Below are 11,325 nucleotides of genomic sequence, written 5' to 3' on the forward strand. Positions count from 1 at the left end.
GACACGGGGCACCCCCTGTCACCCCCTGCCGCCCCCTGTCACCCCCTGCCGCCCCCTGTCACCCACCCCCTGTCACCCCCTGCCGCCCCCTGTCACCCCCTGCCGCCCCCTGTCACCCACCCCCTGTCACCCCCCCGCCCCCCCCCCGGGGTGCGGTAGGGGGGTGGCGCTGGCCGGGGCCAGCGCCACCCCCCTACCGCACCCCCGGGGGGGGGCGGGGGGGATGATATGGGGCACCCCCGTCGCCCCCCGTCACCCGCCGCCACCCTCAGGGCCCCCCGAGCCGCCCCGCCCCCCCCCAGCAGCAGCCCCGCGGGGCGGCCTCGCGCACCGGCCCAGTGGCCTAATGGACAAGGCATCAGCCTCCGGAGCTGGGGATTGTGGGTTCGAGTCCCACCTGGGTCGGGCCCGCAGGGGGGTCCCCTTTTGGCGGGGGGGGGGGGGGGCAGGCTGGGGGGCAGGGGGGGCTGGGGGTCGTACCGGGGTCCGGCAGCTGCGGCGCGCTCGGGGGGGGAGGGGCGGCGTCCTCCACCTTTACCTGGGGGGGGGGGGGTGTGGGGGTGTGAGGAAGAGGATGATGAGGTGGGGCTGCTGCCCCCCATAGATGCGGTGGCCCCACCCCCCGCTCCTGGCACCCTGCCCCACATCATCCCCCACCCCACATCTCCCCCCACCCCACATCTCCCCATCTCCCCACGTCCCCACACCCCCAGCCCCACATTCCCCCCCCCACATCTCCTCCCACCCCCCATCTCCCCCCGTCCCACGTCCCCCCACCCCCCATCTCCCCTTACCCACATCTTCCCCCGCCCCACATCCCCCCCCACCTCCCCCCCCCCCTCCCGCCGCCCCCCGCCCCCCCCCCGTACCAGTTCAGTGCTGGGGGGCCCGGGCTGCTGCCCCCCATCCAGCCCCACGGCGTGGCCGCAGCTCGGGCCCCCCTGCGCCCCACACTGCGTCAGCGCTGCCCCACGGCCCCCCCCAGTGCCCCCCAGTCTGCCCCCAAGCCCCCGGATCCCCCCTGCCCCCAACCCACCCCTCAACCCCCCCGGGCCCCATAACCCCTCCTCTGCCCCAGCCCCCCAATATCCCCTCGGCCACCCAGTAACCCCCGCCCCCCAACCCCTCAAACCACTGCCCCCCAAAACCAGCCCCCCCAATATCCCCCTGCCCAACCCACCCCCTCAATACGCCCTGCCCCCCAATAACCTCCAGCCCCCAATACCCCCGCCCCCAACGCAGCCCCCCAATACCCCAACCCCCTCCCCCCCAATGCCCCCCAATACCCCCCAGCCCCCATACCCCTGCTCCCAACCCAGCCTCCCAATATCCCCCCCAACACCCCCACCATGGCCCCCCAGCCCCCCAGCCCCCAATACCCTCCCAGCCCCCAAAACCCCCCATACCCCTGCCCCCCAACACACCTCCCTGCCCCCCAATCCCCCCCCGCCCCCGCACGCACCCGCCCCCCCCGCAGGGCGCCCAGCCCCCTCTCCAGCACGAAGGCCCCGTAGAGCCCCCCCAGCGCCCCCAGCAGCGCCCAGGGCGGGGGATGGGCAGAGGCCCCCCCCGGCTCCTCGCCGTGGCTGTGGGACCCCAAGGCCTGCGGGGGGGGGGGGGCAAGAGGGGGGGTGTCAGGGCACGGAGGGTGCAGGCACGCACACACGCCCCCCCCCCCCCCCCCCCGCACCCACAGGCAGGGGCTCCCTGAGACCCCCCGGGACCCCCTGTGTGTCCCCGTGTCCCTGTGTCGCCCTCAGTGTCCCCCCACGTCCCCACATCCCCCCCCCATCCCCCCCCACCCCCCCCATGTCCCCCCTTGTCCCCATGTTCCCCCACGTCCCCCCATGTCCCCACATCCCCCACGTCCCCCCATGTCCCCCCTCGTGTCCCTCCCCTCCCCCCCATGGGGCAGGAGGTGCAGCAGCGCGTCCCCGTGTCCCAATGTCCGCAAGTCCCCACATCCCCCCATGTCCCCCCGTGTCCCCCCCCCGTGTCCCCCAGCTAGGGCAGGAGGTGCAGCAGCACGTCCCCATGTCCCAGTGTCCCCATGTCCACATGTCCCAATGTCCCCCCATACCCCTCCTGTCCCCCCACCTGGGGCAGGAGGTGCAGCAGCGCGTCCCCATGTCCCCATGTCCCCCCATAACCCCCCTGTCCCCCCCGTCCCCCCACCTGGGGCAAGAGGCGCAGCAGCGCGTCCCATGTCCCAGTGTCCCCATGTCCCCCCATGTCCCCCCATGTCCCCTGTCCCCCCGTCCCCCCACCTGGGGCAGGAGGTGCAGCAGCGCGTCCCCGCTGAGCGCCCCGGCCGCCAGCCCCAGCACCCCGGGGCGCAGCCACCGCCGGGCCCGCGGGCCCAGGGGACACCGCAGCAGCGCCAGCGCCAGCGCCGGGCACAGCACCAGCGCCAGCCCCGCCGCCGAGGCCACCGCGTACCCTGGGGGGCACCGCGACCGTCACCCCCGGGGCCGGGACCCCCCGAGACGGGGCAGGACCGCAGGACCCCAAGACCCCCATCCCTGTCCCCAGCGGGGCCCGAGGCCACCCCAACCTGTGGCAAGACCCCAGGACCCCCATCCCTGTCCCCAGGGGGGCTCAATGCCACCCCGACCCACGGCAGGACCCCAGGACCCCCGTCCCCGTCCCCAGGGGGGCCCGAGGCCACCCCAAGCCACGGCAGGACCCCAGGACCCCCATCCCTGTCCCCAGGGGGGCACAATGCCCCCCCGAGCCGGGGCAGGACCCCCGTCCCCCCATCCCCCCGCTCACGCTGGGCGGTGCTCAGCTCGTCCGTGGGGCCGGTGGGGCTGGTGGTGCCGGTGCTGGTGGTGCCGGTGCTGGTGGTGCTGGTGGTGCCGGTGCTGGTGGTGCCGGTGCTGGTGGCCGTGGGGCCGGTGGCCGCGGTGGGGGGGCCGTGGTGGGGGGCAGTGGGGGTGGGGGGCTGGGGGTCAGGGTTAGGGGGGGTGCAGGTACGGCTGAGCTGAGCGTCCTGACACCCCCCCCCCCGCCCCCAGGGACCCCAGACCCCCCCCCCAGGGCACCCCTGACACCCCACCCCAACCCCTGTGGTCACCCTGACCCACCCCCCATGGGTACCCTGAGCCCCCCCCGAGCACCCTGACCCCCCCCTCCCCATGGGCACCCTGACCCACCCCAGGGCACCCCAGACCTCCCCATGGGCACCCTGACCCCCCCCACTCGGGACCCCAGACCCCCCCCAGAGCACCCTGAGCCCCCCAGAGCACTCTGACCCCCCTCAGGGCACCCCTGATCGCCACCCCCCGGCACCCAGACCCCCCCCCCCCCATGGGCACCCTGACACCCCCACCCCCCCCCCCCCCCCAGGACACCCCTGACACCCCACCCCAACCCCTGTGGTCACCCTGACCCCCCCCATGGGCACCCTGACCCCCCCACGGGCACTCAGCCCCCCCTCAGGGCACCCTAGGACCCCCCTCGGCCACCCTAGACCCCCCCCCCATGGGCACCCTGACACCCCCCGAGCACCCAGACCCCCCCCAGGAGCACCCTGCCCTCCCCTCCCCAGCCCCCCCAGTTCCCCCCCACTCACCGTCCCCCCGGGCTGGCTCCGGCCACGGGTGTGGGGCAGCATTTCGGGGGGTCCGTCCCCGTCCCCAGGGGGGTCCCCGTCCCCGGGGGGGCGCAGGCAGCGGCCGCGCAGCACCAGGGCACCCAGGGCCGCCAGCACCCGCCCAGCCCCCACGCGGGGGGACACGGCCGCCCCCGCCGCCAGCGCCCCTGCTGCGTCCACGCAGGCCTGGGCCACCACGGCACCGTCACCCCCCGCCCGGCACCGCCCCGGGGCTCGGGTGGGCACGGGACGGTGGCCGTGCCACGTGTGTCACCCCCCCCGGGGCTCGGGTGACCACGCAACAGTGGCCGTGCCACACGTGTGTCACCTCCCCAGGACACGTGTGACCATGTAACGGTGGCCGTGCCACATGTGTGTCACCTCCCCAGGCCACACGTGTGACCACGGAACGGTGGCTGTGCCACGCGTGTCACCTCCCCAGGGCACGTGTGACCATGTAACGGTGGCCGTGCCACGCGTGTCACCTCCCCAGGGCACGTGTGACCATGGAATATTGACACGCCACGTGTGTCACCTCCCCGGGACGCGTGTGTCCACGTGACAGTGGCCGTGCCGCGCGTGTCCCCGCGTGTCCCCGCGTGTCCCCCCGTGTCCCCCCGTGTCCCCTCACCTCCCGGCCGCCGGCGCTGCGGTAGTTGGGCTCCACGGCCGCCAGCAGCTCCGCCACCTCCCGCAGGCCGGGGCCACCGGCGCCGGTGCCATTGGCAGTGACGGTGCCGTTGGCGTTGGCGGTGCCGTTGGCGTCGTCATTGGCGGCGCCGTCGGTGTTGCCGGTGCCGGTGCCGGTGAAGGCGCGGTGCAGGGCGCGGGCGCGGGCGGCCCAGCGCCCCGGGGTGCCGGCGGCGCAGGCGGCGGGCGGGTGGCCCAGGGTGGCCAGGACGGCGGCGCCCAACCAGGGCAGCTCGGGGGCCTCCAGCCGGGCGCCGGCACCCGCCTTCCCCGCCAGCGCCAGGACGGCGCCCGCCGACAGGCACTGCGGGGGGGGCACGGGGGGGTGGTCAGGGGGCCACCGGGGCGGGGTGACACCGGGTCGGGGTGCCATGGGGGTCACTGTGCTGGGGGTCGGGGTGCCACCAGTCAGGGTGCCGCACGGGTCGGGGTGCCATGGGGTCTCGGGGTGCCAGCAGGTTGGGGTGCCACAGAGGACGGGGTGCCATGGGGTCTGGGTGCCACAGGGGTCGGGGTGCTGGGGGTCGGCGTGGCACAGGGATCAGGGTCCCACAGGGGTCAGGGTGCCACTGGTTTGGGGTGCCACAGGGGTTGGGGTGCCACCAGGTCAGGGCGCTGGGGGTCGTGGTGCTGGGGGGGGTCACTGGGATTGCCAGGAGCAGCGGGGCCAACCCCCCTTCCCCCATGGGACCCCTCTGGCACCCTAAAACCAGCCGGGTGCCGCAGCACCCCCCGGGGCCGGGGCCCGATCCACCCCCCGGGGAGCCCCCGCAGCGGGCATGGCCCGGCACAGCACCGGGCACCGCGGGGGGGTCAGGGACGCCCCCCTACCCCCCCCCCCCGTGCACCCCCCACCCCGCCGAGGCCACGTGCCCACCCGGCGGCACCGGCACGGTGGGGACCCCTGGGGTGGGTGAAGGGGGGGACACAGGGGGCTCGGCACCGGGCACCCAGGTCCTGGGGCACCCGGGGGGGGCTGCGCGGTGCCGCGGCGTGCCGGGCAGTGCCGTACCGCACCAGGAACCGCTGCAGGGTGCCGTGGCACACGGGGAAGTGCCGTACCATGCCATGAACGACGGCACGGTGCCGCGGTGTGCCACGGCACGCTGGGCAGTGCCACACCACGCCACAAACTGCTGCGCGGTGCTGTGGCATGTCAGGCAGTGCCATACCATGCCAGGAACCGCTGCAGGGTACCGTGGCACGCTGGGCAGTGCCATACCGTGCCAGGAACAGCTGCAGGGTGCCACGGCACGCCAGGCAGTGCCGTACCACGGCACAAAACCGCTGCAGGGTGCCACGGCACGCCAGGCAGTGCCGTACCGTGCCAGGAACCGCTGCAGGGTGCCGTGGGAAGCCAGGCAGTGCCCCGCTGTGCCGCACAGCACCGCGGCGTGCCGGGCAGTGCCGCCGAGCTGGAGTTTGACCCCCCGGCGCCCGCCCTGCCTCCCTTTCCACACGGCCCGGCGCGGCGGGCGCTCCTCACCTCTCCGCACGGCGCGGCCCGGCACTGCGCACGGCCGCCGGCGATGCCCACGAGGGTGGCCAGCGTGGCGCGGGGCAGGGAGCCGCGCCCCGACGCCAGCAAGGCCTCGAGGGCTGCCATGGCCTCGGCGACGCCGCGAGGGTCCCGGCGAGTCTCTCCCAGCGCCGGGGTCAGCAGGAGCAGCAGCAGTGGCGCCGGTGGCACCGGGGTCATGGCGTGGCGGCGGCGCGGTGGCACGGTGGGCCGCGGTGCCGCCGTGGCCGGGGGTTGCCGAGCGGGTGCCTGTGTGCCGCGGGGTGTCGGGGCCGTAAACCCGCCCGGGGCCGCGGCGGTGATTGGCTCGGGGCGAGATTGCCCCGGGTTAACCATTCCTCAGGGCCCGGCGCCGCCAGGGTGCCAGCACCCAGCACCCCCGTGAACCCCGGCACCGCCTGGCCCGTGGGGGCTGCGACCCTCCGGGGGGGGGGGGCTGGGGGCACCCCATGGGGCTCCGGCACCGCCGCGGCACCCGGCGCTGGGGGGAAGGATGGGCCTGGGGGAAACGTCACCTGTGGGTGCTGGGCTCACCCCTGGGTGCTGGGCTCATCCTGTGGGTGCTGGGCTCACCCCATGGGTGCTGGGCTCACCCCGTGGGTGCTGGGCTCACCCAGTGGGTGCTGGGCTCACCCCATGGGTGCTGGGCTCACCCAGTGGGTGCTGGGCTCACCCCATGGGTGCTGGGCTCACCCCGTGGGTGCTGGGCTCACCCCTGGGTGCTGGGCTCACCCCATGGGTGCTGGGCTCACCCCTGGGTGCTGGGCTCACCCCTGGGTGCTGGGCTCACCCCTGGGTGCTGGGCTCACCCCTGGGTGCTGGGCTCATCCTGTGGGTGCTGGGCTCACCCAGTGGGTGCTGGGCTCACCCCGTGGGTGCTGGGCTCACCCAGTGGGTGCTGGGCTCACCCCGTGGGTGCTGGGCTCACCCAGTGGGTGCTGGGCTCACCCCTGGGTGCTGGGCTCACCCCATGGGTGCTGGGCTCACCCCTGCCTTTCCCAGCCGCGCCCACCAGCACCGCGCCGGCGCCCTTTGGTCTCCCGGCCGCCACCCGGTGCCGTTGAGGGCGACGAACCAATAACCCACCCCGTGGGATATCGCGGCTCCGGCAATCTCGCCGCGGCACCGGCCAAGCGTTGCCGGGGAACCGCTGCCGCAACGAGGTGGGGTTTTGGGGTGGAAACGCCGTATTTGAGGGTTTGGCCCCAGGAGGAGATCGCCGGCACGCGCCCCTCCGCCGGTTTTGCCGGTGGGGGCTGCCTCCCGCCCAACGACCCTGGAGCTGCGGTCGGAGCCACAGACGTGGCGCCGCCAGGGACCCACCAGCTGCCCCGAAACACCCGCCGGGTCCCTCGAGGGCTTTCGCCAAATCTCCGGCGCCGGCGCCATCCTCCCAAGCTCCTCCCGCGCCGAAGCGTTCGGCGCTGCCCCCGCTGCGCCCGGCGGGTCACCAGGACACTCGCCCGCTCCGGGGGGCACCCAGTGGACGTTGAACCGGCGGCTCCTGCAGAAACCGGGGGAGTTGGGGGGCGGGTTTTTTTGGTTTCTCCTTTATTTTTCCCTTCGAGCGTCAACGTGTCCCGAGCGCGGCAGGACGGAACGGGACACAGTGGGACTTGCTGAAGCTGGGTCTAAATCCCTTCAGCCAGGCCAAAACCTCTTCAGCCAGGCCAAAACCTCTTAAATCAGGTCAAAAATCTCTTAAAACGGGTCAAAAATCCCTTAATCAGAGTCTAAATCCATTCAGCCACGTCAAACCGCCTTAAATCCAGTCAAAAATCTCTTAAGTGGGGTCTAAATCCCTTCAGCCACGCCAAAACCTCTTAAATCCGGTCAAAAATCTCTTAAGCCGGGTCTAAATCCCTTCAGCCATGCCAAAACCTTTTAAATCCGGTCAAAAATCAGGTCTGCATCTCTTAAGCCAGGCCAAACACTCTTAAACCACGTCGAAACCTCTTCACCCAGGCCTACGTCCACCAAGGCCCACCAAGGCCCACCAAGGCCCACCAAGGCCCACCAAGGCCCACCAAGGCCCACCAAAACCCTTTGAGCCAGGTCTGTCTCTTAAGCCAAGTCAAAGACTCTCAAGCCAGGCCAGGCCAAAACCTCTCTGGCCAACCACACGTGACTCCCTCAGGCCAGACCGGTATCGCCAAGGCCAGGCCTGCAGCTCCTAAGCCAGATCCGTGTCTCTTAAACCAGCTCACAAGCTCTTCAGCCAGGCCACAATCCCTTAAACTGCATCTATATGGCTTAGTCCCGGTCAAAACCTCTCAAACCAGGCCAAAACCTCTCAAATAAGACCAAACCCCTGAAACCAGGCGAAAAAATTTCAAACCAGGACAAAACCCTCAAACCAGGCCAAATCCCTCAAACCAGGCCAAAATCTCTCAAACCAGGCTAAACTTCTCAAAACAGGCCAAAATCTATCAAACCAAGCCAAAACCTCTCAAACCAGGCCAAAACCCTCAATCCAGGCCAAAACCTCTCAAACCAGGCCAAAACCCTCAAACCAGGCCAAAACCCTCAATCCAGGCCAAAACCCTCAATCCAGGCCAAAACCTCTCAAACCAGGCCAAAACCCTCAATCCAGGCCAAAACCCCTCAGACGAGGCCAAAACCCCTCAAACCAGGCAAAAACCTCTCATACCAGACCAAAACCCTCAAACAAGACTAAACCCCTTAAACCAGGCTAAAACCTCTCAAACCGGGCCAAAACTCTCGCACCAGACCAAAACCCCTGAAAACAGGCCAAACTTCCTCAAACCAGGCCAAAACCTCTCAAACCAGGCCAAAACCCCTCAAACCAGGCCAAAACCCCTCAAACCAGGCCAAAACCCCTCAAACCAGGCCAAAACCCTCAAAGCACACCAAAATATCTCAAACCAGGACAAAACGTCTCCCACCAAGCCAAAACTCTCAAACCAGGTCAAAACCTCTCAAACCAGGCCAAAACCCTGAAACCAGGCAAAAAAATTTCAAACCAGGCCAAAACCCTCAAACCAGGCCAAATCCCTCAAACCAGGCCAAAATCTCTCAAACCAGGCTAAAACTGCTCAAAACAGGCCAAAATCTATCAAACCAAGCCAAAACCTCTCAAACCAGGCCAAAACCCTCAAACCAGGCCAAAACCCTCAATCCAGGCCAAAACCCCTCAAACCAGGCCAAACCCCCTGAAACCAGGCCAAAACCTCTCAAAACAGGCCAAAACCTCTCAAACTAGGCCAAACCCCCTCAGAACAGGCCAAACCTCCTCAGACCAGGCCAAAACCCTCAAACCAGGCTAAAACTTCTCAAAACAGGACAAAACCCCTCAAACGAAGCCAAACACCCTCAAACAAGGCCAAAACCTCTCACACCAGGCCAAAACCTCTCAAAACAGGCCAAAATCTCTCAAACCGAGCCAAAACCTCTCAAACAAGGCCAAAAGCTCTCAAACCAGGCCAAAGCCCCTAAAAACAGGCGAAAGCCCCTCAAACCAGGCCAAACCGATCAAGCCAGGCCAAATTATCTCAAGCCAGGCCAAAACCTCTCAGACCAGGCCAAACGCCTCAAACCAGGAAAAAACCTCTCAAACCAGGCCAAAACCCTTACTCCAGTCAAAAACACTCAAACCAGGCCAGAACTCTCAAACCAGGCCAAAACTCTCAAACCAGGCCAAAACTCCCTCAAACCAGGCCAAAACCCCTCAGACCAGGGCAAAACCCCTCAAAACAGGCCAAACCCCCTCAAACCAGGCCAAACCCCCTCAAACCAGGCCAAAACCCTCAAACCAGGCTAAAACCCCTCAAACCAGGCCAAACCCCCTCAAAACAGACCAAACCCCCTCAAACTAGGCCAACACCCCCCAGACCAAGCCAAAACTTCTCAAACCAGGCCAAAACCCCTCAGACCAGGGCAAAACCCCTCAAAACAGGCCAAACCCCCTCAAACCAGGCCAAACCCCTCAAACCAGGAAAAAACCTCTCAAACCAGGCCAAAACCCTTACTCCAGTCAAAAACACTCAAACCGGGCCAGAACTCTCAAACCAGGCCAAAACTCTCAAACCAGGCCAAAACTCCTCAAACCAGGCCAAAACCCCTCACACAAGATGAAAACCTCACACACCAGGAAAAAACCTCTGAAACCAGGCCAAACCCCTCAAACCAGGCCAAAATTACTCAAACCAGGCCAAAAGCCCTGAAACCAGGCCAAACCCCTTCAAACCAGACCAAAAGCCCTGAAACCAGGCCAAACCCCTTCAAACCAGGCCAAAACCCCTCAAACCAGGCCAAAACCCCTCAAACCAGGCCAAAACCCTCAAAGCACACCAAAATATCTCAAACCAGGACAAAACGTCTCCCACCAGGCCAAAACTCTCAAACCAGGCCAAAACCTCTCAAACCAGGCCAAAACCTCTCAAACCAGGCCAAAACCCCTCAAACCAGGCCAAAACTCTCCAACCAGGCCAAAACTCCTCACACCAGGCCAAAACCCCTCAAACCAGGCCAAAACCCCTCAAACCAGGCCAAAACCTCTCAAACCAAGCCAACCCCCCTCAAACCAGGCTAAAACCCTTAAACCAGGCCAAAACCTCTCAAATCAGACCAAAACCTCTCAAACCGGGCCAAAACCTCTCAAACCAGGCAAAACCACTCAAACCAGGCTATAAACTCTCAAACCAGGCCAAAACTCTTCAAACCAGGCCAAAACCCCTCAGAACAGGGCAAAACCTCTGATACGACACCAAAACCCTCAAACCAGACCAAAACCCTCAAACCAGGCTAAAACCCCTCAAACCAGGCCAAACCCCCTCAAACCAGGCCAAACCCCCTCAAACCAGGCCAAACCCCCTCAAACCAGGCCAAACCCCACAAACCAGGCCAAAAGCCCTCAAACCAGACCAAAACTCTCAAGCCAGGCCAAAACCTCTCAGACCAGGCCAAAACCCTCAAACCAAGCCAAAACCTCTCAAACCAGGTGAAAACCTCTGAAACCAGGCCAAACCCCTCAAACCAGGCCAAAATTACTCAAACCAGGCCAAAAGCCCTGAAACCAGGCCAAACCCCTTCAAACCAGGCCAAAACCCCTCAAACCAGGCCAAAACCCCTCAAACCAGGCCAAAACCCCTCAGACCAGGCCAAAACCCATCAGACCAGGCCAAATCCTCTCACACTAGGGTAAAACGCTTAAACCAGGCTAAAACCCTTAAACCAGGCTAAAACCTCTCAAACCAGGCAAAAGCCCTTCAAACCAGGCCAAAACCTCTCAAACCAGACCAAAACCTCTCAAACCAGGCAAAACCACTCAAAACAGGCTATAAACTCTCAAACCAGGCCAAAACTCTTCAAACCAGGCCAAAACCCCTCAGAACAGGGCAAAACCTCTGATACGACACCAAAACCCTCAAACCAGACCAAAACCCTCAAACCAGGCTAAAACCCCTCAAACCAGGCCAAACCCCCTCAAACCAGGCCAACACCCCTCAGACCAAGCCAAAACTTCTCAAACCAGGCCAAAATCCCTCGAACCAGGCGAAAC

General features: G+C 66.6%; 1 non-coding gene across 1 annotated transcript; it reads left to right on the plus strand.

Annotated features, from left to right (window-relative positions):
* The first annotated feature begins 332 nt into the window (after window positions 1–332).
* On the plus strand, window positions 333–405 carry TRNAR-CCG (transfer RNA arginine (anticodon CCG)). Its single transcript has one exon. It is a non-coding gene; the product is annotated as a tRNA-Arg (tRNA).
* Window positions 406–11,325: the final 10,920 nt, after the last annotated feature.

Source organism: Leptosomus discolor, chromosome 5, assembly GCF_034619465.1.
Source record: "Leptosomus discolor isolate bLepDis1 chromosome 5, bLepDis1.hap2, whole genome shotgun sequence".
Taxonomy (NCBI): Eukaryota; Metazoa; Chordata; class Aves; order Leptosomiformes; family Leptosomidae; genus Leptosomus; species Leptosomus discolor.